The sequence below is a fragment of the Bos taurus genome, chromosome 28 (genome assembly GCF_002263795.3).
Source record: "Bos taurus isolate L1 Dominette 01449 registration number 42190680 breed Hereford chromosome 28, ARS-UCD2.0, whole genome shotgun sequence".
Classification (NCBI taxonomy): Eukaryota; Metazoa; Chordata; class Mammalia; order Artiodactyla; family Bovidae; genus Bos; species Bos taurus.
Window position 1 is genome coordinate 2,164,933 of NC_037355.1, and position 27,262 is coordinate 2,192,194.

At 49.0% G+C, this 27,262-nt stretch overlaps 1 protein-coding gene across 1 annotated transcript in view; it reads left to right on the forward strand.

Annotated features, from left to right (window-relative positions):
- The window catches only part of GALNT2 (polypeptide N-acetylgalactosaminyltransferase 2), a 186,176-nt gene that overhangs the window by 66,794 nt on the left and 92,120 nt on the right, over nt 1–27,262 (forward strand). The gene's annotated exons all lie outside the window — the stretch shown is intronic.

Consider the following 27,262-nt stretch of genomic DNA (forward strand, 5'->3'; position numbering starts at 1 on the left):
GGACGGCATGAAGGCCACCCACCAGGAGAGAGATCACGGGGAAGCTGGGTGCCCCTCATGCTCTGGGGGAGCCAGATGCTGTTGTGGGCCTTTCTTCTGGATGCCACAGGGGCGTTCTTCAGCCCCAGACATTTCAGCACAGTCTCTGTGACTGTGGAATCCTATTTTAAGTCTGTGAGCAGGGTAGCGGGTCCTAAGGCCCCACAGGACTGGCCAGGCCCTTGTCTAGCAGACTTTGCTGCCCACCCCAACCCCACCCTCCTTGCTGCAGAGGCCTCATCCTGAAGATGCCGCCTCCCTCCAAGTCAGCGTTCAGTGCTCAGCCTCTTACTGGGGCTCCTCTGATTCTCAGCCACCTGAATGCAAAGGCTGCTGCTCTTTAACTAGACCTCATCTCTCCCGGGGGGAACAGTGCAAGACCTCCTAGGGTACAGGAGCATCAGTTGGCCGTGGCCACCAAATCACCAGCTTCAAGGTGCTATGTCATTGGCTGCCTGCAGCGTGTGCAATTTGGGTCTCGGGGAGGGAGGTTCCTCCTCCTCCCTGTGGTCCTGGACTCCTTTGGTGCTTGGGAACCTGCAGAAGGTTGAGGACCCTTGTATTAAGAAGAGTGAGGAAACCACGCGCGCGTGTGTGTGTGTGTGTGTGTGTCCTGCACAGTGCATGCCTGAGTCAGCTTAGTGAGGTAGGCAGTGGGCTTTGTTATTGTTTGGTTGTTTTATGTCCCAGCCATATAAATATAAGTAGACAGATACATTGAATAATTCTGTGCCCTGGGCAGGAAGTTGCAGCTACACACCCTTCACTCAGAATAGCGCAGTGGGATGGAGCCCCCGTGGAGCCCCCTGGACTCCGCCTTCAGCCGTGCGCGCTCCTGAGGACTTCTTTCCGGATCAGCGGCTGCTGGCACAGAGCTCAGAAGAGCTTCTCTGGGGCCTTTGGGGCTGTTGATCCTGAGGTGCCAGGGCCTGTTCGGGCCTCCCACCCTTGATTTAATCTGTAGAGGCAATTTGTATCCCACCAGTGTCCTCCCTGACTGTGTCCCCAAGTGGAGTGACAGTGCACGTGTGACAGCCCCAGGTGAGGGTCCCCCCAGACCCTGCAGGCTGCTCCATCCTGGGCTCTGGACTCGGGGAGCTGGCCGTGCATTTGGTTATCTGCCACATGGATAGCTGCCCACCTCTCTGTGCCTCCATTTTTCTTTCCTCTTGATCTCACGCGGAGGCCCACGAGAGGACACCCAGAAGTGACCTTGCAGGCATATTTCATACATCTCCCAGAGGGCAGGTTTGCTTCCAGAAATTTGCCTTTGGTTAAAACAATCAGAAATCCTTTTTTTTTTTTTTTTGTTTTTAAATTTTGAACCTATTTCTGAAAGCTGTTTTAAGAAGATACACAAAAACAGCCTCAGTTTTCTCTGTCCTGATGCTTTGTTTTTGTCAGCAGCCTTCTCAGAAGTGAACGTGTCCACTGGAGTTTGAATTTGGGGTTGGGAGGGCATGTGCGTCTTATTTTATTTTAGAAGTAAAGTCTCCTCTCCTCTGTGGATGAGTCTTCTTATAGATTCTCTTTCCCCTTTACAGTAGTTTCAGAGTTCTTCTGGAGTTTTCTCTTGTTTTGAGACTTTAAACTCCACTGACCGTCTTTCCAGGGTGCCTCTGTAGAGCTGCTGTGGTGTCTGGCCATACAAGAGAGAAGGTTCTGGGACATGCAGCCCCCTGCTTGCCCTTTCTAGGTGGCAGGAGGCACAGAGCAGCCTCTCTCCCATCCAGGCGGTCAGCCTCCTGAACTGGGGCTCTGCAGCTCGCCTCTGACTGTGCCGCTTGGGATGGAAGCCCGCTCTCCCCTGAGCACAGAGGAAACCATCTTTGCTTTTCCTTCCCCGGGGACTCTGTCCTCATGGCCTCAAAGGGACTCACAGAACCCCCAGGCGGGGCTGCTGCTTGCAGCTCTGAGTACAGGCTGACGCCGCGGCAGTGCTGTATGCCTCTGTGTGCTTGTACTCAGCTTTCCTCTGGTTAAGTTACACTGTCCGAGTTGCTTCTGGAAACAGTATATTGTTTTCTTGCGCAAATATGTTCAGGATTTTGTGTAGCCTCCTGGCCTGGACTTTGCTCTCTGTCAGCATACTGATTACAGGGCGGTTGGTGACCACCCCTGCCTTCTCTCTCTGCTCCTCCCATCGCTGGAGCTCGCGGGGCTCCAGGATGTCCCCCCACAGGAACAGGCACTGAGGGCTGTGTCAGTAGAACCTCACTCCTGCATGTCCTGTTCTGACGGCTGTTTTCATTCAAACACAGGGGTGCACGTTAAGATCCAGGCTGTGTGTGTGTGCATGCGTGTGCAGTCACTCATGTCTGACTCTTTGCAACCCGCCAGGTTGCTCTGTCCATGGATTCTCCAGGCAAGAATACTGGAGTGGGTTGCCATTTCCTTTTCCAGGGGATCTTCCTGACCCAGGGATTGAACCAACGTCTCTTGTGTCTCCTGAATTGGCAGGTGAATTATTTACCACCTGAGCCACCAGGCAGCCCAGATCCAGGTCAAAGATAATAAAGGTGATAAACGGTCTAATCGTCCATCCAGGTACTTCCATGAGGCCAGGAACGACGGCCCTGCCAGACATGTAAACTGCCTTCAGAGCACAGGATGCCATAGCGGAGGTAATTCGAGGTTCATGTTTCCTTAGTGAAAGTACTAAGACCCTGACCCCTGTTCTCCGCAACGCCCCCAGGAGGAGGACTTCCTGTTCTCTGATGAGCTCAGACTTCCTCCCCGGCACATCCTCTCTGCTCAGCCAGGGTCCTCGTGGGCAGACCCGAGGACGGGCTGCACGGCTCCTGGAGCTCATCAAAGGTCTCAGCTCCAAGGAGCAAAAAGACACCTCCCCACAGCTCAGACCAGTGACAGCTTCTGCCTCTTTGCCTTGCGTGTGGACTCCTGGTGTGTAAGTGGACAGGACTGGAACCTTGAACATGACTCTTCCAAAGACGAGGGCAAGTCCCCAGTTTTAAATCTCAACCACTAAGTAGATAATGAAACTAACGTAAAGGTATTTTTTTAAAAAGATAGAAAATACTAGCACGTAACACATAGTGAATGTAGATAGTATTTTATGAAACTTTATGTGTGCATATATGTATTGCTGCTGCTGCTGCTGCTAAGTCGCTTCAGTCGTGTCTGACTCTGTGCGACCCCATAGACGGCAGCCCGCCAGGCTCCCCCATCCCTGGGATTCTCCAGGCAAGAACACTGGAGTGGGTTGCCATTTCCTTCTCCAATGCTTGAAAGTGAAAAGTGAAAGTGAAGTCACTCAGTTGTGTCCTAGTGACCCCATGGACTGCAGCCTACTGGGCTCCTCCGTCCATGGGATTTTCCAGGCAAGAGTACTGGCATGGGGTGCCATTGCCTTCTCCACATATATGCATTATGTATATGTATTATATGAATTGTATTCTGCCTGTCTGCATCAAATATATCTCTTACTGTGGGTTTTGGCAAAAAAGCTTGACAGCCGCTGGGCTGCTGGAACGTGAGGGAACCAGCGCATCCTGTTGTTAGTTGCATGTGGTGAGTGTCACGCTCCTTCCCAGCCTCTGTCCACACACAGATGACCCTACGACCTGCCTGTCTTCACGGGGCAGGGTCTGCCTCTTGGTCCCCGGCTCCCAGGTACACTTGGAGGAGGACACCTCCCCATCTGCCTTAAGGTCTCAGGCTCCGTTTCCTTCCTGTTACCTGTTCTGTTGCCGTCTTCTGACTTCTGGCTTCTGGAAAATCACTCCCGTCTTCCCTTGCCTTAAGGGTTTTTGTCTATTGCTATCAGTAAAACTTAATACTTGACTAAATGTATTCAGTCCTTCTAAATATATTTAAATGAGATAAATTTAAATGAACTGATTGAACTACACATGCCTGGTGCCATGCCTCAAACTGCAGATACTCACTGATGGTCTAGACTGTTCTTCTTACAGTCTTTCTGTAAAGAGTATTTCTGTATTCAGATTTGACAAATATCCTGAGACAGTAATTTATGAGGCTTGTCCTTGAACAACTTAGAGATTTTTCTGTCTGTGTTTTTTTAAATCATGGCCAGTACACTTTAATTCTCTGTTAGGGAAAAAGTACCCGTAATACTTTCTGCATAGAAACAAGCATTACAGTGACCTTGGTATAATTTACCCAGGCCTTTCAAAAAAATAATTCGTAGAGAATATCCAGTTTTGTCTGAGGACACCTCTAAGCCTTCGGTCATCAGCCCCTCCCGCACCCTCCCGGCTCCCACCCCCGCTGTCTTTTCATAATTGTAGCCCAAAGGTCTCAGTTGTGAAAAGTGCCTTTTGTCAAACACAGTGAGCTCAGCCGTCTCCTGTGCCCTGCTCCTCTGTGAGATGGATTGCCGCCTTTGTCCTGGGCCCAGCCCTCCTGTCAGGCCAGCTGCAGCGAGGGGGGTCGCAGAGCTGGGGCCTCCTATCACTCCCTCACTTCCCTTCATCAGGGGCTGGTGGAATTGATACTTTCATACAAAGTGCTGGTGCCCAGCCCTCTCACCAACTTTTATGCAGATTGATTGTGCAGGCCTGTCTGCCTCGGGGTCGGTCTCATGAAGACTCAGCAATGGTTTCTTTTTTCACCCATTATTTGGAGAGAATAATAAGTCTCTGTCAGATTAGCTTCTTGGAGGCTGGAAGCTTTCTGAAAAGAGCTTGCATAATCAGAGTGTCTGCTGAGCTGCTACCCAGAACTTATCCCTCTTGTGCGATAAGAATGTATATTTTGCATGTTGTAAGTTTTTGACTGTTCCTTCCCATTAGAAATCACGCAGTTGCACATCCCATGCTTGGTACTAAGCTACGGGCCCAAGTCACAGAGGCAGGTGATGAAGTTTTCCTCCAGGTGGGATACTTCCTTAATAGAGAGAGACCACAAGCCCATGCACACACTGGCCACTCCCACTTCCCCGGAAGTTTCAGAGCCCTTGACACCTGTCTTTTTAAGGAACAGTCTTGAGTCAGATGGTCCTTGAACAAATGGCCCAGGTCAGTGGTGAAGCCAAGGGTTGAATGCGAGGGGAATAGCCCTTCTTTCACATGCTCTGCTTCTGTGAACTGTCTGAGAGACAGTATGTGTCCCCCCACAAAAACAAAGATATGGGGTCCTAGCCCCAGGACCTCAGAATGTGACTTTTTTGTAGGGAGGTCTTTACAGAGATAATCAAGTTACAGTGAGGTCATTAGGGAGGACCCTGCTCCATTAGTACTGGTGTCCTTATAAAAGGCGGACATGCAGAAACACAGAGGGAAGACCACGTGAAGACGCAGGGAGAAGAAGACGACCATTGGCATGCCAGGGAGTGAGGCCCGCAGCAGCCCTCTCCTTGGCCTTCAGAGGGAGCAGGGCACTGCCCGCACCTTGACTCTGCACTTGTGACTTCCAGAATTGAGAGAACGAATGTCTGTGTAGGGAGCAGGGCACTGCCCGCACCTTGACTCTGCACTTGTGACTTCCAGAATTGAGGTAATGAATGTCTGTGTTTAGGCCCCCCAGTCTGTGGTGCGTTGTTATGGCAGCCCCAGCAAACTCAATCAGGTAGGGTTTGTCAGTTTATCATAAATCAGCTTTATAGGAGGTTTTCCCATTGGCCGTGCCGGCCCAAGATCCTTGCAGTTACGGTATTTCAACACTAGTACTTAAAAGACTTGCTGTGACCTCGCAGGGTCTTGCCAGGAAGGGCCTTGATTCGGGGCTTGGCTTCCCACACATCAGGGCCCCCCAGATAGGGCTGGGCCTCTCTCTGTTCTGAGTACCTACTTCAGCTTGGGTGTGCAGCCTCTGCTGTCCTCCATTTGGTTTTCGGCAGAAGCATTTCCCCTTCTCCCTGAGTTTCTGCCTAAGAGTGTCACCACATGTACAGAGCAGGAAGCAGAGGGCAGTGCCCCCAGGGCTCAGTCTGAGGCTCGGGGGAGCTGTGGTGAGAAGTCAGGCTCTCCTGCCGCCTCTGACCTCCAGGAGAGCGGCCACTGCCACCGTGCCTGTCACAGCTCACCTCTGGCTCCCAAACAGTGCTCCGGCCAGGCTGTCCGTGGACCAGTAATTGGATACAACTCCACCAGGAGCTTTAGGGCAGCCACTAACTCAGAAATCTAAAATAAAATTTAATTTATTCTGTGACCTTCAAAAACAGGTCAGGAGTTGGGGTATGTTGGGAAAGATCATTTAGTCCTTTCCCTCCAAGCCTTAGGATAGGTGAAGGGGCTGGTGACCAAATAGGGTCTCAATCCTGGGGCTGGGGGTGGGCAGCATAGGACTCTCGACTCAGCACCCCAACACACACACACTCAGAGCCAGGCTGTGGGGGCCACAGCACATGGCATCTAAAGACTGTTCCTGAGAGAGTGTGGTTATAAACCCACTGTGAGCAGTGAGATAAAGTGAGCAGTCAGATAAAGGAACTCAAAGATGAGGAATCCCCCAGCCTGATCAGAGGAGAGAGATTAGAGATGGGGCTGGTCAGGAGGAGGCCTCGAAGGTTACAGAGAAATGATGTCTCTGTGAGGAAATTTGGCTGTAGGGTCCAAGCAGGGCTGAGAGTGTTCCTTGAAAGGGTCGGGTTCCCTGGTGGCGCGCTGGAGAGAAGAGGGAACGACTGAGACTGGTTAGGACTGCGGAGCAGTGGACTGTGGGGGTGGCCAGAGGGCCATGGGAGAGCCCGTGGTGGCCCCTGTGACACAAGAGGGGAGGGCGGAGGTAAGGGAGACAGGGCTTCCATGGGTGATGACGGAGAGAAAGGATGAGGCTTTTGTTTCTTCCAGTTGTGGGGTGGGGCATGTGTTTGGGGTCCCTGCTCTCAAATGCTGATGGGAACAGTGAGTAGGCTTTGCTTTGGAGATGTGGCAGCGTGGGGCTGGGCTTGGAGAAGGTGAGAGGCAGAGTCTAGAGGAGCGGATGTGGAGTGCAGCCCTGTGCCCTGCATCCTGGGGGAGGAGTGAGCTGTGGGGCCAGCACGGGAGGAGTCACTGCACGCACGACGGGGCTCCCAGTGGGGCTGCTTTCCAGATCTCCAGGGACGAGGCTGAGGTCAGCTGTGTGGTCAGCACTGGTTCTGACTTTAGCCTTGCTTTCCACTGTCACCCTGGGACGTCTCCTCATCCCTGGGAGGATGGTGATTGGTTGGTTAACTCTAAGAGGCTTATGTGTCTTTTGAGTTTAACATTAGTTGCTAAAACTCTTGATTCTTTCCATGTGTTGCCAAGAGTGTTTTACCCTGCTTCCTAGACACTGGAGATTGTATTCCCATTTGTCATGGATCAGTTGCTGAGGTTTCTCATGGGTGGGGCAGGGCTTTACCTTGACCCCAAACCGACCGCCTTTTCTGCAGCTCAGCTGGCAGGGCAGATGAGCCTGTAGGTTGTGGGGCCCTGGGGCGCAGGTAGGTGGCATTCTCTAGAGCACACCTTTGCCCCTGGTTCCCACACACCTACATATTCTGATGCATTTCTGTCCATGCCTGAAACGCACAAGGTGAAAAGGTAATGGTGGAGAGAGAGAGGCTCTGGCCCCAAGAAGAAGCATCTTGCTTGGGAGATAAGAAGCATGAGCTATTTTGAGAATACTTTGATTCTCTATCTAGAGATCTATAAAATAGTTAAGGAACTGATGAAATGCAAGAAAGGCCAGGCTGGGCTGTATTATGTTATGATTTGGAGAAACTATTACACAGGAGGTCACGTATGACCCAGGGCCTGAAGGAACGTGGAGACCCCATGAAGGGGTAGGAAAAGTCTCGGTGGGAGAGATCTGATTGGAAGCCATGGATTTTGTGGTCTTTTGACCCTGGATCAGGGTCACTTCAGTGTCCTCATTTGAAAGCACTGATGGTATAGAGCTGAGTGAGTGAAGTGAGTGAAGTCGTTCAGTCGTGTCCGACTCATTGCGACCCCGTGGACTGTAGCCCACCAGGCTCCTCTGTCCATGGGATTCTCCAGGCAAGAATACTGGAGTGGGTTGCCATTTCCTTCTCCAGGGAAAGAGCTGAAGTCAGCCTTAATTGAGTGTGTGAGCCGTTGAGCGTGATGCCTAGTGTGTACTGAGCGTACTTACAGCAGATAAGGAAACGGCATTATGGCACAAACACTTGTTAGGATGACTTAATAAAACCCAAAATGGTAACAGCACTACGGTGAGGACGCAGAGTGACCAGAGCTCACGCCTGCTGTGGGAATGCAAACCAGCACAGGGTTTGGAGGACAGCTGGCAGTTCTTAGAGTTAGACATGCTCCCAGGCCACCCAGTAACCCCTTAGATATTTATCGGAGGGAAATGGAAATCTCTGTGCTCCCAGAATTCAGAACCTTTTATTTGTATTTGCCCTAAACTGGAAACTCCTTCACTGGCCCTCCTCTGGGCAGTGGATGACCTAGGCGTAGGCGCCTGTATGTGGGATGTGGCAGCTGGCAGTGGGGACGGCTCCCCTGCACGAGGGAGCAGTCCACACGGTGGATCCCAGGCAGTCAGGTGAGAGGAGGAAGCCAGAGTCAAAGGTCACATACTGCCTGCTTCAGTCTATATGACCTTCTAGAAAAGGCAGCGTTGCAAACAGAACACAGATCAGGGTTCCCTGGGAGTGCGGGTGAAGGTGCATGGGGGAGTTTTCTGGATGGTGAGCTGCTGTGTCTTGCTTGTGTTGATGGTTGCATGGCTATGAACAACTGTCAGAACTCAGAGCTGTAGACTGGAGTGAATTTTATTGTTATCTATTTTATACCTTACTTTAAAAATGAAAAAAAAAAACAAATCTTGAGCCTAGCCAAGGAAGTGAGAATGATCATGGTGTGTATGGGAACCTGAGGGAGCAGACCTGAATGAGCGCTGAGGGTTCGGTAAGAGACCAGTGTGAGTGTGTGGGGTGGGGTCTAGCTGCATTGGCATTGAAGGAGTGTTGTTGCCTGCCTGATGGGCTGGGAAACGGTGAGCCCTCGGGACCGCCTGGGCAGTGGCGGGCAGGATAAGGGTAGCATTTTGTGTTGTGAGAGGATGGATAAGGCCCAGCCTGGGGTCAGCACATTTCCCCAGCACGTGGACAAGGCCTGAACCCAGTGTTTGTAGGAGGGAGCCGGAGGGAGGCTTGACACTGTCGCTGATGTAAGCTCCCTTCCTTAAAGACACCAAAGAGCAGAAGTGGTCAGCTGGGGCTGCAGAGCCTTAACTCCCAATGGGCGGGCAGCCTGGCCTCCTGCAGAGGTTCCTGTCACTCCTCCCTTTGCAAACATCACGTCAGATTGCGAGTGGACAGACTTGTGGTGCCCATTCGCTTCTCTTCCTCAGGAGCTCTTGTGTTTTCTTTCATCTTCCCAGGTAAAGGTCTTGGACTATTAGCCTCCAAGTTAGTTGGGCAAATGCTGTCTGGAGGGCTTGTCCATATGTCTGCACCATGCTGTGAGCCCCTGGTGACAGAGTCTTTCTGAACAGCATCCCAGCCCCAGCTGTTCACGACTGCACAGCCAGACGGGGGTTTGTTTGCTCTGACGTCAGATGTTTGAAGTGGGTGAAGGGGCAGCCTTTGTATCTGGTGAGGCTCCGACACTGCTTTTAGCAGAGCCGAGGAGGAACAGTTGAAATAGAGCTCCGCATGAAGCACCCTTTCTGACCCGCAGTCGGTCACCTCTGGTTTGCGGGGGCCCAGCCCTGGGAGCGCACCGTCTGCCCTGCAGTTGGTCACTATGGATGTGCTCTATTATTTACCACAGGAACCTTCTTTTCTCTTCCTTCCTCCACAGGAACGTGTGTCACATAATGTTGCTCAGTTGTGTCTGACTCTGCAATCACATGAACTGTAGTCCATGGAATTCTCCAAGTCAGAATACTGGGGTAGGGTAGCCTTTCCTTTCTCCAGGGGATCTTTCTAACCCAGGGATCGAACCCAGGTCTCCAGCACTTCAGGCAGATTCTTTACCAGCTGAGCCACCAGGGAAGCCCATGATGTCACATAAGTTTCCTTAAATGTGCCCATGATGCTAAGTCCCTTGATTGCTTTTCTCTCAAAATGTTCAGTGTTCCCTTCAGTTTAAGAAGGGTCTCAAAACCCTCAATGTGAGGTCAGCTGGAGAATTTCACCTAATTCCCAGTCTTTATTTGGATCCCTGCTTTGCATTTCACCCTGGTCTGAAGAAGACACTGAAAACTAGTCTTGTTGGGCAGCAGGTGTGCCCGACTTTTCTCAGTGGGGAGGGAAAGGTTCTTCACTCAAGTTTGGCCCCAGGGCTGCACGCCGCCCAGAACCCCACATGGAGTCTTCAAGGACCCTTGGGTGTATCTGGCCTCCGGGTGCCAGGTTGCCCAGACCCTCTTGGTTGTGACTGGGTGGGCGGCCCCCCTGACCTGTGGTGAGGCCTGGGTAGGGGGAAGGCTGTCTGTCGTGGACGGGCCAGCTGAGCCCTGGTCAGCGGAGAGGGACACAGCCCACCCCCCTCCTCCAGACTGCCGCCTCTAGCCACGGTGGGCCTGCTGGTTCTCAATCCCTCTCTCACTGGGGACCTGCAGGACTGAGACCCTGCTGGGGAACTGCAGTCCTGGGGCCCCACCAGCTTTCCCAGGGCCCTGGCCCTGCTTGCCAGAGTGTGCTCCCAGCCTGGAGGACTTGGTGGGTGGGCTTACCATCCTTGTCTTTTGACCTGAAATGATGCTGGGAGTTTTGAGGGGGCAGGTGGGCAAGGAGACTGTGTTCTCAATCCAGGATCTGTCCCACCCAGTTGCTCCCTGTCTAGTTCATGGGCCAGGGTTCTAGTCTCTGTGCCCTCTTCAGACCTTCCCCTCTGTCTCCCCAGGAGGACCACAGTCCTCCCCTAACAGCCCTGTCTCACACTCCCTCTCCCCGTGTCCTCCCTCCTGCGACTTCTCCAGCCCATCTTTGAGCCACAGCACAGTGATAACACCATTAGTATTGATTGTACTTGATACTAATGGTGGTACCTACCTTAGTATCAGTGCTAGTGTTAATGATCATGTAGCATGTGTCAGACACTGTACCAGGAGCCCACAGAGATTCTGTGCAGTGACCATTAACCACTGTCCCCAGGGAGGGCACAGACGTGCCAGGGATCACACAGCATGTGTCCAACACTGTCGTTCTTTCTCTTACATGAGACCGAGTTTCGGTGAACAAGGCCCGCACTTTATTTTCCAAAGTAGTTTTTATACCTTAAGTTATGCATAGAGGATAATGGGGGAAGGGGTAGAGTCTTGCAGCAAACCAGGCTTTCTTCCTGCAAACTTATCGTATGCAAAAGCTTAGGTGATTTGCATCATCTTCTGGCCCAGAGGCCTGTTAACATTTTAAGACCTTTTCTTCAGAAAACTTATTTTTCTCTAAAGGTGATTGGTCAGGAGCCACCCTCCAAAAGCATTAGATAAAGTTGCATTCCTACAGAGCAAAGGTGTGGTGGGCTATAACAAGAAAAAGAATTAACTCAAGGGTCCCAGGTTACAAACATTAAAGCTACTACTTACACCAATTATATTAATCAATACACTGCCAGGGACACAGCAGGTAAGGGATATGGAAACTTAGCAGCAAACATTGGCTCAACAAGTGAAAATCCCTTCACCAATACAATTTCTAATCAATCTTTTAACTACTCAAAAGAATCTGTGTTTAGACAGTTTAGAACATCTCCTGCCTCTCACAGTTGGGAGGCTCTGAACAATCACATGTGGCCGGAAAAACCTATTCAGGCAGGCTAGAGGACTTCCAAAGGAGTTTGTAGGTTAAACACTGTCACACCCAGGAATTATTAACTGGAGCTGTAAGCTAACTCTTTTTTCAGAGAGAGGTAGTGGGGGACAGCCCCCCGTAAAGTCAGAGGTGTAGGTGAAAGCACAAAGCAGAAAGTAGGCAGACTCTGGTTTTGGGGGTAGATTGCTCGAGAATTTCCAGGGAGACTCCTGAGGCTTGATCCCGCCTTTGCGTATGCCAAGCCTCCTTCCTCATGACCTTTGCCAGAGGCGGAGCTCGCTCCCCGCACAACACTCTTGAGGGTGGGACCTGATGGTGTACAATTATCTCTTCATCTCTACCTCCTGGGAAAGGACCTGGCCTAAAAGTAAACATTCAAACAAATACCTGTTAAATGAATAAATCGGATATATCAGGAATGGCTTCTAAAACTCAAAAGGTCTCTCACTTTTATCTCTCTCTCTTTTTTTTTTTTTTTTTGTACAGGCTCCCTCAGATCCTTTTATACTTTCTGAGGGGGATATAATATTCACAATGCAGGCTATTGCTCCAGCTGTGTGGCTGACACTGGTTTTGCTTCTTTGGAACCCTTTGCCTGAACTGCCCTCGTGTGTCTTACCCCGAGGTGTTGTGGGCAGCTGCCATGCAGCAGCAGCTTCCTGATGCCATGGAGCTGCTGTTGGACATGTCTTGTGGGGGTCCGTTCTGCATCCGTGTTTCCCTTATCGGCTGCTGCCGAGCCCACCACCCTGAAGCGGGTGGTTTCTCACTTCCTGCAGCCCTCGGGTCGACTGGGCTCCCTGCGGGTTGTATGTGTTCATTCAGTCAAGTGACAGCTGGGCTGCCGGCTGGCCACGCTGGCCCCACCTGCCTGCCCCAGGCCTTGCTGGTTGCTTTCTGGGGTGCCTGGGCTTTCCAGGACCCGGGCCTGCTTCCTTATGCGTGCGGGCCATAGGGACGAGTTCGGAGGGGCGGCCAGAGAACAGGACGACGAGCCTATCTTGGACTCTGAGTTGCTGCCGCCCAGTGAGCTACAGTGAGTCCCAGGGCCGGGGTCCAGGCGGCCTGGGGCCACGCACTCCAGCACCCTGGAGAGGAGCAGCAGAGAAACGCAGACACTTTCATCTACCGCCACCCGTGACTCCAATCCATTCCTTTCATGACAGATTTTAGGATTTGCCACCAGAAATGCAGTCTGTGTTAAGGTACTTAGGGCTTCACGAGGGATAGGAGTCTCTGATCTGAAAGGGCTCTTACCTGATCGTGTCCTGTTCACCTTGGGCAGGTTCCTCACCTTTGACAACTTCTCATCACGTCATAATTCTTCTTTATGTTACTTTGTTTACTTTTGTCTTTGGAAAGCTCAAGATAAGAATTCAAATGTGCTTCCTCATTTCCTCAGTCTTGATGTTCCATTTCTTTGGTGTTCCTATTTAGATTTTTTATTTTAAGCCACCCACTCCCTTTTGAAAGATACGAGGTATAAACTTTTGGAGATGCTCACCAGCAGAATTTCTTTAAAAACAAACCCTGGCACTCCCCAGTCATGGGTGTTGCTGGCGGGATCTGGGATTATAGGGCTGTTTCCTAGGCCTCTGTGCACATCAGTCAGAGTGTGTTCGCATGTTCTGCTTGATCTGCTTCAAGTAAACTCTTCTGTGTTTCACACCCATGTAAGGCCCACTGACTTCTAATGAGTTCTTTCTGGCGCTTAATTCATCTGGTCCAACGCATCCTCACTGGAGAAGGCAATGGCACCCCACTCCGGTTCTCTTGTCCCATGGACGGAGGAGCCTGGTGGGCTGCAGTCCATGGGGTCGCTAAGATTCAGACACGACTGAGCGACTTCACTTTCACTTTTCACTTTCATGCATTGGAGAAGGAAATGGCAACTCACTCCAGTGTTCTTGCCTGGAGAATCCCAGGGATGGGGGAGCCTGGTGGACCGCTGTCTGTGGGGTCCCACAGAGTCGGACACGACTGAAGGGACTTAGCAGCAGTAGAAGCAGCAGCAGCAAAACATCCTCAAGGTGTTAGCTCTACTGTATTCAAAGTATTTCACATTTACCTTCTTTAAACCTCTCAACGTCCAGCATTCTGGATATATGCAACTGAGAATTAGAAAGATTGATAATTTGTAAAGTTCTGGAACATGGATTTAAATCTAGTTTTTCTAGTTTCAAAGCCAATGGATACGTGAATCTTTGGGGTGTAGAGAGTAAATTAAGACATAAACTGGCTCTTTGAAACTCAACATTAAATTAAAATCTTAATTAGAAATAACTATATCAGATCAGATCAGTCGCTCAGTCATGTCCAACTCTTTGTGACCCCATGAATCGCAGCACGCCAGGCCTCCCTGTCTAGCACCAACTCCCAGAGTTCACTGAGACTCACGTCCATCTAGTCAGTGATGCCATCCAGCCATCTCATCCTCTATCATCCCCTTCTCCTCCGGCCCTCAATCCCTCCCAGCATCAGAGTCTTTTCCAGTGAGTCAACTCTTCGCATGAGGTGGCCAAAGTACTGGAGTTTCAGCTTCAGCATCATTCCTTCCAAAGAAATCCCAGGGCTGATCTCCTTCAGAATGGACTGGTTGGATCTCCTTGCAGTCCAAGGGACTCTCAGGAGTCTTCTCCAACACCACAGTTCAAAAGCATCAATTCTTCGGTGCTCAGCTTTCTTCACAGTCCAACTGTCACATCCATACATGACCACAGGAAAAACCATAGCCTTGACTAGACAAACCTTTGTTGGCAAAGTAATGTCTCTGCTTTTGAATATGCTGTCTAGGTTGGTCATAACTTTCCTTCCAAGGAGTAAGCGTCTTTTAATTTCATGGCTGCAGTCACCATCTATAGTGATTTTGGAGCCCAGAAAAATAAAGTCTGACACTGTTTCCACTGTTTCCCCATCTATTTCCCATGAAGTGGTAGGACCGGATGCCATGATCTTCGTTTTCTGAATGTTGAGCTTTAAGCCAACTTTTTCACTCTCCTCTTTTACTTTCATCAAGAGGCTTTTTAGTTCCTCTTCACTTTCTGCCATAAGGGTGGTATCATCTGCATATCTGAGGTTATTGATATTTCTCCCGGCAATCTTGATTCCAGCTTGTGTTTCTTCCAGTCCAGCATTTCTCATGATGTACTCTGCATATAAGTTAAATAAGCAGGGTGACAATATACAGCCTTGACGTACTCCTTTTCCTATTTGGAACCAGTGTGTTGTTCCATGTCCAGTTCTAACTGTTGCTTCCTGACCTGCATACAAATTTCTCAAGAGGCAGATCAGGTGGTCTTGTATTCCCATCTCTTTCAGAATTTTCCACAGTTTAATGTGATCCACACAGTCAAAGGCTTTGGCATAGTCAATAAAGCAGAAATAGATGTTTTTCTGGAACTCTCTTGCTTTTTCCATGATCCAGCGGATGTTGGCAATTTGATCTCTGGTTCCTCTGCCTTTTCTAAAACCAGCTTGAACATCAGGAAGTTCACGGTTCACATATTGCTGAAGCCTGGCTTGGAGAATTTTGAGCATTACTTTACTAGCTTGTGAGATGAGTGCAATTGTGTGGTAGTTTGAGCATTCTTTGGCATTGCCTTTCTTTGGGATTGGAATGAAAACTGACCTTTTCCAGTCCTGTGGCCACAGCTGAGTTTTCCAAATTTGCTGGCATATTGAGTGCAGCACTTTCACAGCATCATATTTCAGGATTTGGAATAGCTCAACTGGAATTCCATCACCTCCACTAGCTTTGTTCGTAGTGATGCTTTCTAAGGCCCACTTGACTTCACATTCCAGGATGTCTGGCTCTAGGTCAGTGATCACACCATCATGATTATCTGAGTCATGAAGATCTTTTTTGTACAGTTTTTCTGTGTATTCTTGCCATCTCTTCTTAATATCTTCTGCTTCTGTTAGGTCCATACCATTTCTGTCCTTTATCGAGCTCATCTTTGCATGAAATGTTCCTTTGGTATCTCTGATTTTCTTGAAGAGATCCCTAGTCTTTCCCATTCTGTTGTTTTCCTCTGTTTCTTTGCACTGATCGCTGAAGAAGGCTTTCTTATCTCTTCTTGCTATTCTTTGGAAACTATATCAGAAGAGGTGGTTAAATTCTCAGACTTTAACATACATTAGTGATGAGAGGCAAGCACTGCTTAAACAAATTCCATGCAGTTGGCATATCCTGGTGGTGATTCTTGAATTCTATAGACTCTATGGGTCTGCAATGGATAGAAGTCTCATGACTTTTTTAACTGTGGGATCTTGGATAACTTCCGTGTGTGTGTGCTTCACTTTTCTCTGCTGTAAAATGAAGTGCCTTGTTGGTCTAGGCCTGTGATGTGGAATGGGGGCTCTCGTATTGAGAGCCTATAGTATGTCAGGCTTTAGCGTCTACTGCACGTGTCTCCCTTCATTCCTGCAGTGTCCCCGTGGGTAGCAGTCGTGATTCCTACTGAATGAACTCCAGAGCAGGAATCTGAATTTGCCTGTGAAGCCTGAGTTCCATGCAGCAAATCACCTTCATGCCATCTTTCTCCTTATAATTAAGCAAGATAAAATGTGTGGGCACGAAAAGCAGCCTTGGAAAAAAAAATTAGTTTAAAATGATAATTTTTTTGAAGTTGAATAAGGGAAGACAAGGGTGGGTTGCCCTGAGTTATTGTGGATCCTGTCTCAGGCCAGGCCAGTCAGTCAGGCCGCTGAACCAGGCCTGCCCCCGAAGGGCAGGGGATGGTCAGACCACCCAGGGCTGGCCTGGCCTTGTGGACAGAGTGTGAACTCTCGTGCCTTCACTACCCGTTGGCTCCATGCTCTTGATTCAGTCTCTTTGGTTCTCAGGTGTTCTTGCTTTTCACCGTGGACGTTAACTCTGCTCCTCAAGGGCGTGTGAAGAGTGGCTGGGACACATGCACACGGCTGCCCTAGGACCCGTGAACTGGGATCTCTCAGTGAGCGTCAGCTCTGTGGGGGCGGCGTCGCTGTCATTGTGATTCCCACCCCCGTGTCCTCTGTCAGGACAGTCACTGACGGGCCTGGAAGAACAATGGGCTGTGGTCTCTGCATGTAGTTGCCAGGGAACTCACGAGAAGGTCCAGCTACCCCTTTGTGTGACAGATGAGTGCCAGCTGTGGCTGCAAGCACACAGGATCAGTTCAGCCTTTTGTTGACCAGTTTCTTGGGAAAAAACACTCAGAGGGAAAGGGCTGGACCCCGAGGAGCTGGGCCCTCAGCAGGCCTGCAGGAGCAGAGTCTGGCAGCGCCGAGCCCTGCCCAGGCCAGCACGCCCTCTCCGTCCTCCGCAACTCCAGGGCAGGGGCGGCCTGCGTGGGCTCTGGAGTAGTGCCTCAGCCACACACCGTGAACGCAGGGCCAGGCGCACACCTGTTTCTGGAAGCAGCTCCTGTGCTATTTTGGGCAGCTTTTGTGGCCTCAGGCCAGGTGTGGGCCTGATGCGTTATTGATATGAAATATTGGGTAGGTTTCAAGTTCCAACCTAAACATGCCTGTATTAAAATTTATTATTCATGAAAGTAATTTAATCATATGACAGAAAGTTTAAGACATGGAGACAACACTCATCATTCTCCACTCTCAACACAACCATGTTTCTTTCAGTGCATTTCATTCCAGGCTTATCTATATGGATACTTTTTTTTATAGTTTGTTTCATTGTATATGTAAAATTTTGTCTCCTGCGTTTTCATTTAATGTATTATATGCATTTTGCATATAACTGGGTGGTCTTTATAATTCTTAATGGTTGCCTAATATTCTTCTGAAGGGCTGTGACATAATTTAACCAACCTGTCAGTGAATATTTTAAGTTTCTTCTTTTTTTCTTTTATGAACAATGCTGTAACATGCATGTATAAAATTTGTTCTTATTTTGGGTTAGTTCATGAGTATAAATTCACAGAAATGAGATTTCTCAGCTTAACGGTTCTGTGTCTTTCCAGAACCTGTCTTGATGTATGGCGCCAAATTACTTTCCAGTCAAGTTCAACTAATTTACACCCAATCCTTTTCCTTTTAAATAAGATAGTGAGACATTTGTAGCCCATGTTGTAATAACACATACTGGAATCTTGCGGAAGACATCCCAGGCAGAGAATGGATGTGTAAACAAGTGTGCCAGAGATAAAGAATCCAGCTCTCTGTCCCTGGCAGGGGCTGTGCACCTTGCCCCATGCAGAACATAAGCGGGAGAGGCACACAGCAAGCACCCCTGGAAGCTGCCCCGTAGGCTGGCTTCCCTGCTTCTCTTGGGGGTGGGTCTCTCTGTGCAGAGTCCTGCCACAGCTTGTTCACATTAGGGGTGCTCCATCTGGATTCTGTAATGTGGTCTCAATCTTCTTGTAGAAAAAAACTTGGAGCTGTGGCAAAACCAACATTTTACAACGGGTTCAAATGGAATCCAGACTCCAGAGTACCACATGAACCCCCTTTCCCAGGGGTCACTTGTCTGTGAAGTGGGCTAACGGGGCATGAGTGTGCTGTTGGCACAAATTCATTCTGAAAGAGGAATTTGAAATGAATAAAGACCTTTTGAGAAAAATAGATACAGGACACAGCCCTTCTGGAGGTTTTGGGTAATCAGTTCAGTCGCTCAGTTGTGTCCAACTCTTTGGGTGATACTCACATGGCAGTTAGCCATTGAACTATAAATTGAGAGAAGGTTAATGAGAACATGTAAATTTTAAATTAATAAAAATGCTATACAGTTTCCATTTACTGTTGCTCATTTGCTAGAAACTTTAGCAAGTGTCTCCCCACATCTCACTGAGATGCTCACGAGTTTATTTCTTGGTTGCATTTGACATACATCTTTTGAGATGTGCATCCTACATGGTATTTCTGGTCCTCTAGCCACATCCACTAGTTTTATTTTTTTTAAAATCCATGTGGTCACCTTCATTTTACCTGCCGACCTCTGATATGAATTTTCAAATATTCTTCAAACACCTACTCCTCCCGCCTTCAGGTTGCTGGCCCTGGCCTGGCCATGGGCGTGTGTTGGGCGCCCCTCCCTCTCCTCTCCCAGGGCAGCTCTGGGAAGGCTCCCTCCCTCCCCTGACTGTCCCACACTTGCCCTTTTCTCCCACATCTAGGTCTCTGACTCTCATTATCACAGAAGAGAAGTGGGTCAGCATGCACATTGTCCTTGAACTAGGACTCTCCCCCAAGTCCCCGTATCCACCTTGGCGGGCATTTGCGTGTTCCTGTGGGGGTCGTCCATGAATGATACCCAGAGAGTCGGTGCCCGCATGCTCACTGCCAGGAATTTCTGACTCCGCGATGATTTGTGATTATAGAAGGGGGAAAAATTAATTACAAAATTTCCATTTAAGTTTCTAACCCTGGGTTCCTTTGGAGTCCTTCACATAACATTTTCCCCTGCAGACGCTCTTCAAAACAGACCCGAGATTTGGAGTCCATGGAGGGTCTCCGTCATCCCTCCCTGGAGCCAGTTCTGACTCAGGTGGTTCCCTGGAACTGAGCGGACCGGGACCCCTGGGGTGAGGACCAGTGGTGGGGATGAAGTGCGGGCTGGTGACACCTACTGGTTACAAGGTGGTATTGCAGCCAGTTCTATGCGCCCTCATCCAGCTGGGAGCCCAAACAAGTGGGGAAGCCCCTTTGCCTCTAGAGCATTGACCCTGAGGTTGGGTGCCGCGTGCGGGAGGTGAGCATACAGAAGGGTGGTGGCATGGTGTGGCTCCTGGAGGTGGAGGGGAGCGCGCAGTGATCTGAGGCCTGTGAGGGTGTCCCTGCTCCTCACTGCAGTGCCGCTCGGTGCTGGCCAGGCAGTTGCTTCTGTAACTTCTCTCCTGCCACTTTTTTCCTCATCTGTTGGGAATTATTTTTAACATTAAAAAAAAATTTGACTTATACATAAGTCATGGGGGAAAATCTTTTTAAAACTCATTGTTTTTTTTTTTTTTTTGTAAAAAGACATTTTTGAGTCAAGTTTTCTGCTTCAGCTAATGTTAAGAACAGGAAGAGAAGCAGCAGTTAAGAAGGGGCTGTGTGCAGACTCCTAACAGGAGAAGCCGTTTGTCTCTCTGCTTACAGAAGAAAGAGGTGGGCTCAGCCCACGTGATAGAGAATGAGGCCGTAAATGGCAGGCACTCAGCTCACCTGTAGGCTCTGCTCCATCATCCACTCCGTGGATGTTTAGGACCTGGCCCAGGAGCTGTCCTGCATCATAAACTCCTTCGAGGAATAAGGAATGTTAATAGTCCTACTTGTGCTTCCTCTGCCCTGGGCCACCTGGTGCTTTGGTCGGGGGAGGGGAGTGATTGCTTTGGAAGAGGATTGTGGTGTGAAATAGATTGCTCCTAGGTGTGTGTCTTGTTACAAAATTGGCTTTAAAATCAGGAAATGCTGACTCACACCTTAGTTCCCTGAAGGATGTGGAGAGGGCTTAACATAGCCATTTAAAATGGACAGATACCCTAGAAATACATGACTGATAAATACAGGAGTGTTTAATGTGATTATTTTCCTTTTATGTAGGTGTAAGATCTATGTGCACACTTTTAGAGCAATTTTAGATTTACAGAAAAAATGGGAACATAGTACAGAATTCCCATGCCAACTATAACCAGTTTCCCTTATTATTAAAGAACCAGTATTGATAATGTTGTTATTAACTACTTTACTCAGATTTCCTGAGTTTCTCCTTAATGTCCTCTTTCTCTTCCAACAGCCTGTCCGGGTACCAATTTCACTTAGTCATTGTATCTCCTTAGGCTCTTCTGGGCTGTAATGGTTTCCTGCCTTCCTTGTTTTGATGACTTTGATAGTTCTGAGGAGGCCTGGTCAGAGATTTTGTAGACTATCCCTCATTTGGGGTTTGTCTGATGTTTTTCTCATGATTAAGCTGAAGTTACATGTTTAAGGGGGGTTCCCTGGTGGCTCAGTGGTAAAGAATTCACCTGCCAATGCAGGAAACGAGGGTTCAATCCCTGGGTCAGGAAGATTCCCCTGGAGGAGGAAATGGCAACCCACTCCAGTGTTCTTGCCTGGGAAATCCCATGAGATAGAGGAGGCCTGGTGGGCTATATAGTTCGTGGGGTCGCAAAAGAGTCAGACATGACTTAGAGACTAAACATCAACCACAGGTTTGGGAGTATAACATACGAGATAACGTATGAATAACATATGAATATATTTTGCCAAGTCCAAGAATGAGCTCATTATGGGCAGAAAGGAGGAAGTTTAGTGGTTGGAGTAGGATAATTAAAAGAGGAGTAAAGACTGGGTCTTCATAGTGGGAGAAGGAGGTTAAATGTTGTCAGTGAACATGGACTCAGAGTTTAAATGATGTAACAATTCGCGGGGGCCCTGCCAGTTATGTCCTTTCAGGGGCTTGGATAGAGGTGTTTCCATGTTGCATGTTGGGTCTGAGGTAGAAGGTATAGATACATTTCCTTGTATCAGCGGCTTCCTCATCCTCTGGTGAGAAGGCCTGGCTGCTCCCTTGCACCACCTGGTGGGCCACCACCTGAAGAGTTAAAGGACTCTGCAGTTATGCTGTGATCACTTTGGAGGGAGAGTTCTGGGGGTAGGGATCTAGGTCTTCAACAGAAAACTACATCCACTCTTTAAAATTTGCTTTCAAGCAAACTGCTTAGCAGTTTTCTGTTCTTAGCTTGGCAGTGTGCTCTTAAGAAATGGGCTGTGAAAGCTTTCTTGAGAAAGAAGAATGGAACTGGAGGAATCAACCTGCCTGACTTGAGGCTCTACTACAAAGCCACAGTCATCAAGACAGTATGGTACTGGCACAAAGACAGAAATATAGATCAATGGAACAAAATAGAAAGCCCAGAGATAAACCCACACACTTATGGACACCTTATCTTTGACAAAGGAGGCAAGAATATACAATGGATTAAAGACAATCTCTTTAACAAGTGGTGCTGGGAAAACTGGTCAACCACTTGTAAAAGAATGAAACTAGAACACTTTCTAACACCATACACAAAAATAAACTCAAAATGGATTAAAGGTCTCAACGTAAGACCAGAAACTATAAAACTTCTAGAGGAGAACATAGGCAAAACACTCTCCAACATACATCACAGCAGGATCCTCTATGACCCACCTCCCAGAATATTGGAAATAAAAGCAAAAATAAACAAATGGGACCTAATTAAACTTAAAAGCTTCTGCACATCAAAGGAAACTATCAGCAAGGTGAAAAGACAGCCTTCAGAATGGGAGAAAATAATAGCAAATGAAGCAACTGACAAACAACTAATCTCAAAAATATACAAGCAACTCCTACAGCTCAACTCCAGAAAAATAAATGACCCAATCAAAAAATGGGCCAAAGAACTAAACAGACATTTCTCCAAAGAAGACATACAGATGGCTAACAAACACAGGAAAAGATGCTCAACATCACTCATTATCAGAGAAATGCAAATCAAAACCACTATGAGGTACCATTTCACGCCAGTCAGAATGGCTGTGATCCAAAAGTCTACAAGCAATAAATGCTGGAGAGGGTGTGGAGAAAAGGGAACCCTCTTACACTGTTGGTGGGAATGCAAACTAGTACAGCCACTATGGAGAACAGTGTGGAGATTCCTTAAAAAACTGGAAATAGAACTGCCTTATGATCCAGCAATCCCACTGCTGGGCATACACACTGAGGAAACCAGAAGGGAAAGAGACACGTGTACCCCAATGTTCATCACAGCACTGTCTATAATTGCCAGGACATGGAAGCAATCTAGATGTCCATCAGCAGATGAATGGATAAGAAAGCTGTGGTACATATACACAATGGAGTATTACTCAGCCATTAAAAAGAATATATTTGAATCAGTTCTAATGAGGTGGATGAAACTGGAGCCTATTATACAGAGTGAAGTAAGCCAGAAAGAAAAACACCAATACAGTATACTAACACATATATATGGAATTTAGAAAGATGGTAACAATAACCCTGTATACGAGACAGCAAAAGAGACACTGATGTATAGAACAGTCTTTTGGACTCTGTGGGAGAGGGAGAGGGTGGGAGGATTTGGGAGAATGACATTGAAACATGTATAATATCATGTATGAAATGAGTCACCAGTCCAGGTTCGATGCAGGATACTGGATGCTTGGGGCTGATGCACTGGGACAACCCAGAGGGATGGTATGGGGAGGGAGGAGAGAGGAGGGTTCAGGATGGGAAACACATGTATACCTGTGGCAGATTCATTTCAATATTTGGCAAAACCAATACAATATTGTAAAGTTTAAAAAAATAAAATTTAAAAAAAAAGAAAGAAAGAAATGGGCTGTGGAAATAGAACATCTTTTTAACACATCTGGTAACCTAGCTTTTTTTCCCCCCAAACTAGAATGGTGTTCCTGGTAGTGGCAATTACTGAACAGTCATTAAATAACAGTGAAAAGTAGACATTTGATGAGAAAAGGTTCAAGAAGTCCTTCAGGTGGTATTTTTGGTAACTTGATCTGCCTCTGAGCATACGGTCTAGTCAGCTGAAGGAATTTAATGGTGACAAAATGTATTTCAGTAAGGAGGGAGTGAAAACAACCTGTTTATTTTCTCTTTTTCCTCCCCAGTGATACTTTTACCTTTGTAACAAATATTGCATTAGGCATTTAAACTTTACGAAGGCAGCCTTTGATGGTTTAGCCATATACGTTTATTCTTTGTTATCTGGTCTTGTATGTATAGGCGTGTTTGTTTTGGTGGCGGTTCATAATTCACACATGTTACCATGGGGGAATAGTCTGTGTGTTGGGTGGTGGTGAAGAGGTCAGCGTGCGGTGGAGTGACAGTTTGCGGCACAGCCTTGCCCGTGCGCGTGGCCGCTGCGGTGCTGCAGTGTTCTGTCGTCCGTGGGAAGTGGCCTCGTCTGTGCCTGCCTCTGCTCAGAACGGGTCTGGGCCCCACTCTGGAGTGCAGATTGAACTGCTGACTCACCTCTCCTGGACGACCAGGAGCTGTGAGTTCCCGGTCTGGGCCGGGGTCCCCTGTCCCGCCCCTCTCCCCGCCCAGCTCGCTCCCTGGATGCAGCGCTGGGCCCCGTCTGACCTTCAGATGGCCACAGCCCCGGCTGCTGTGTTGGTTCGTGAGAGACCGTGGGCCAGAAGCAGACAGATCCTTGGCCTTCTGACGGTGTGTGAGGTATTAAGTGTTTTTTCCTAAGTTACTAAGTTTTGAGGGGATCTGTTTGGCAGTGGCTGGTAACAACAAGAAGTCACCCCACCCTTCTGGCTGTCCCCTCACCTGGGACATGAGGGCTGGCCTAGGGCCCTTAGCAAGGTGATGGCTGTTTGCTGAGCCTCAGGGGTCGCCTGACTCTGGCTGTGCCCCGACACCGACGGTTGCTTCCCACCTCTGTCCAAGCCCCCATCCCTGCTCCCCCTTGGCCCAGCCCCCCACCACCAAGACTGACACTTTGTCTCAGGCAAACACCAAGCCCACGTTTTATTTATTTCCTCTTATTTTGAAACAGAGACAGATCACATTGGAAATAAAGTGCAGAAAGTTATTTTAATAGCTAAGCCTATTTATCTTTAATTTTCATAACTATTCAACAAACCAACCTATTGGATTTACTGTTTCTGAAACTAATGTCATTTTGTTAAAAGTCATTGCTCCTTTATCTACTTAGAAATAGGATGGATTTTGGCTGCCATACTCTTTAATTATGGTAGATAAATAGACATTTTTCAGTTGTTTATTTTCATTTGATCTCACTCCTGGCCTGATTTAATTCCACTTGTGTTTCAGGCAATAGACTGCTTCTCAAGGTAATGCATACCTTGAGCTTTTGGACTGAAAACTAACCAAATTCAAGTATCTAATAGTAATAACTACCTGCCAGGTAAGTCAGTGAGGAGGGCAGGAGTTAGTGTATGCAGTATCTGGCCAAATGCCATCTGAAAAGGGAGAGAGTCTCAGTGCCCTGGTCAATGCTTTCCGCATCTTTCTGGGGCTGCATGTGAGTGTATCCAAGGCTTCATCCAAACGATGAAGTCATGCGGGGCCAGTGGCATCCCCTCAGTCGGGTCAGCAGAGAATCCTGGTCCTTGGGTCACATTTCCTGACAGAATGTCGCTTTCATTTAGAACCACCAAGCTCGCCTGGTGTGCATGTATCTGCAGCATCTTCCGTGTGTGGATGAGTCATTACATAGTCAATGTCAGCATCCCTCTTCAGGCAGGAGGAGCACAGTAGAGATGAAGCTGCATCCTGGGAAATAAAAGCAGACTTATGGGTCGGATCACAGGCTTTGGATTCTCTGCAACTGTTGACCCAGCCAGCATCAAACCACATCATTACTCCACTAACCTGAGCAGTTTATGCTTGTCACTGCAAAGAGGATCTGTCTGTCCGTGCGTCATTTTCTCTTAACACAGAAAACAGATCACCGGTGACACATCCTGGATACCAGCAGATCCTGGGTGAAGGAGCCACTCTGATTATATTCAGTGCGTTTCTGTTTTTAAATAGAGCTTCCACTGATGTGTGTATGTCTTACGATATGTGTAAACGTATGAGGGGGATGGTTGTAATGAAAGGTTTCCTCTGGAAAGTGAGCAAAGCCAGTAAAATTAATCTGAGTAAATAGAGTGAGGATTTTTTTGATTGCATTTATTATTGAGCAGTTACCCTAAGACCACCACCATGCTGGGTGCTGTGGGTACAACGAAATGTGCCCGAGACCAGCCCCAGCCTTTGCCTTGGAAGGGCCTGTGTTGCTTTTAGGCATTGACCATTAGTGGATTATAGGCAGGACATGTGATCAAGTGCTCATACCTGGGTCTGTTCCCTGGGACTCCCAGGGGCCCTCCAGTGCCTTAGCCCCACACCCCCATCTTCGAGGAGGCAGGCTTCTTACTCAGACCCCACCAGCAGCAAAGCAAAACCGTGGCCAGAACCCGGGGCTCTGGCTCGCAGGCCAGGCCTCATCTCAGCACACCACGTGTCTTGGCCTGTCCCTGGCATGCCAGCCTCTCCTGCCACCCTGGACGGTGTCCTCACTCTGGTCGCCTTCCTCCCATCTTGTTTCCTGCTTGTGGTGTCTTGGGGTAACCCAGCATCTCCAGGACAGCCTCCTCTTCCTTCCTAGTGCCACCCCTGCCCTGCCCTAATGACTTCCCCACGTGTCTTGTGGATGACTGTCCCCCGTGCCACTTCCCTCCCACCTGCGGCCCCCCAGCAGTGCCCCCACCCCAGCCGCCTCACCTTCTGGCCTCCGGGCCCGTCTCCCACCCCCTCCAGTTTCTCCCTCACCACAGCCAGAGTGACATTTCCACAACACAAGTCTCAAATCTCCTCCCTGTCATTCTGTTTCCTCGTTTTTCTTGTGGGGTCTGGTCTGGACTCTGCTGAGGGGCAGCGGCCCCAGGCACGGGTCATGATGGCCGAGGGTGGGTGTCCCTGCACCCTCGTGCTGTGTGTGCTAAGTCGCTTCAGTCGTGTCCAACTCTCTGTGAGCCCATAGACTGTAGGCCACCAGGCTTCTCTGTCCGTGGGATTCTCCAGGCAAGAGTACTGGAGTGGGTTGCCCTCAGCCCTTCCCAAATGTCCAGCAACAACACGGGGTGGCGACAGGCCGTGAATGGGCAGCCCTGCGGTAGACGGTCGTGTGGGCGTCATCGCAGCCAGTGGCTCTGATGGGCCAGCCCGACCGAGAGGAATTTTCAGTGCCCTGTCATGTCCTGAGGGGAATAGGAAATGCACTGTTTTTCTCTAGTTTTGACTGTTGTGGTGGTAGAGGGGAGCTGTCTTCTCCAAGGGTGGGGCACGGGGAGGTTTGAGACTGAGCTCTGGGCTAGACTCCAGCCTTGCGGTGTGCTCTGACTCCATGATTGGTGCCTCAGCCTTCTTTCTCATCAGTAGACTGAGACTGACGATGGACACGTGGGCAGGGTCTAGGACGGGCTTCAGCCCCTAGCAAGTGCCCTGTGAGTGTCAGCGGCCAAAGTGCTCCTCTTCCCTTCCCCTCTCCCTCCTCTCTGTCCCCTCCTCCCCCTCCCTACCCTCCTCTAGGAGCAGGTAGTCAATGTGGTGATTTGTACTTTTTGACTTTGAGTGCAGGACTAAACCAGAGAAGGCCATGGCACCCCACTCCAGTACTCTTACCTGGAAAATCCCATGGACGGAGGAGCCTGGTGGGCTGCAGTTCATGGGGTTGCGAAGAGTTGGTCATGACTAAGCGACTTCACTTTCACTTTTCACTTTCATGCACTGGAGAAGGAAATGGCAACCCACTCCAGTGTTCTTGCCTGGAGAATCCCAGGGACGGGGGAGCCTGGTGGGCCGCCGTCTATGGGGTCGCACAGAGTCGGACACGACTGAAGTGACTTAGCAGCAGCAGCAGCAGCAGGACCGAACAGTCCTTTGTGGATGACTCCCTAGAAACGTATTCTTGGATTTTTGTGATACTGTGAGAATCGGGCTCTTGTAACTTGGTTCCAACTGGGCCCTGGCCGGCCATCCCCTCCCGCTTTCTGAAGGGCCGACTTGAGCTGCTTGCCCGCTGT